This window comes from Brassica oleracea, chromosome C3 (assembly GCF_000695525.1).
Source record: "Brassica oleracea var. oleracea cultivar TO1000 chromosome C3, BOL, whole genome shotgun sequence".
NCBI lineage: Eukaryota > Viridiplantae > Streptophyta > Magnoliopsida > Brassicales > Brassicaceae > Brassica > Brassica oleracea.
The window spans coordinates 10,387,990-10,389,571 of NC_027750.1; the positions used below are offsets into that span (position 1 = coordinate 10,387,990).

The following is a 1,582-nucleotide window of genomic DNA, read 5'->3' on the forward strand; positions in this document are numbered from 1 at the left end:
TGCAAGAAGGTATTGAGCTTCGCGACCATCTTGACAAGCTAAATTCGATATTACTGGAGCTGCGTAACATCGATGTTAAGGTGGAGGATGAAGACGCGGCACTAATCATGTTGGTATCTCTGCCGAACTCCTTCGAGAACTTCGTGCAATCGTTCATTGTTGGCAAAGATTCAGTGAAACTGGAAGCAGTTAGGTCGGCGCTTCATAGTCGGGAATTGCGCCATCAGGCATCCAGCTCAGGGACAGACAATCAATCATCGGGGTTGTTTGTCAGTGGTAAGAAGATGTCTAGAATAAACGCGAAGATCGACAAGTTTGATGGGAGAAATAGCTTCAGTCTTTGGCAGATTAAGACGCATGCGTTGTTGAAGCAACAAGGCATCTGGGGACCATTGTCAGGGAAGAAATCTGAAGCAGCTGATTTGGAGGCTCTGGAAGAGAAAGCGTTCTCAACAATTTTGTTGTGTCTAGCAGACAAGATTATCATCGAAGTATCGGATGAGAAAACGGCTGCTAGTTTGTGGCAGAAGTTGGAGAGTTTGTACATGATAAAATCTCTGACGAATAAGCTACTTCTGAAGCAACGCCTCTTCGCCTTGCGTATGCAAGAAGGTATTGAGCTTCGCGACCATCTTGACAAGCTAAATTCGATATTACTGGAGCTGCGTAACATCGATGTTAAGGTGGAGGATGAAGACGCGACACTAATCTTGTTGGTATCTCTGCCAAACTCCTTCGAGAACTTCGTGCAATCGTTCATTGTTGGCAAAGATACAGTGAAACTGGAAGAAGTTAGGTCGGCGCTTCATAGTCTGGAATTGCACCATAAGGCATCCAGCTCAGGGACAGATAATCAATCATCGGGGTTGTTTGTCAGTGGTGTGAAGGGACATCGGAACAGAAGGACTTGAAAGATAGGAAGTCGTTTCCAAGGGGTTCTAAAGCATCTGATATATGGAACTATTGCAAAGAGAAGGGACATTAGAAGTCAGACTGTCCCAAGATGAAGGAGCAACAGTTTGGATCTGTTGCAGTAGCCGAGGATGAAACCAAGTCTGACGACGACATCGCTCATGTTGTGCACGGTCACACACACTCTTCTGATGTGTGGGTTCTTGATACGGGAGCATCCTACTATATGACACCGAGGAGAGAGTGGTTTTCAGAGTACACAGAGGTACTTGACAGCAAGTTAAGATGGCAAACGACTTTGTCTGCAAGATTGTTGGGATCGGCTCAATCAAGCTCAGGACACATGATGGTAGATTATGCACATTGAACAAGGTTAGGCATGTTCCATCAATGACAAAGAATTTGATATCCGTGAGTCTTCTGGATAAGAAAGGGTTCAAATATTTGGGTGGCGATGGAGTTTTGAATGTCTACAGGGGTTCTGATGTGATTTTGAAGGGTTTCATGAACGGTACTCTGTATTTACTGAAGGGTACAACGGTTACCGGTTCAGAAAATATTGCATCGCCAGAGATCCCAGAGGAAGATATGACTAAGCTATGGCATATGAGGCTTGGACATATAAGTGAGCGTGGGATGCAACATCTGTCGAAGCAAGATATGCTTCATT

General features: G+C 44.8%; 1 protein-coding gene across 1 annotated transcript in view; it reads right to left on the reverse strand.

Annotated features, from left to right (window-relative positions):
* The window catches only part of LOC106329846 (senescence-specific cysteine protease SAG39), a 6,489-nt gene that overhangs the window by 921 nt on the left and 3,986 nt on the right, over positions 1 to 1,582 (reverse strand).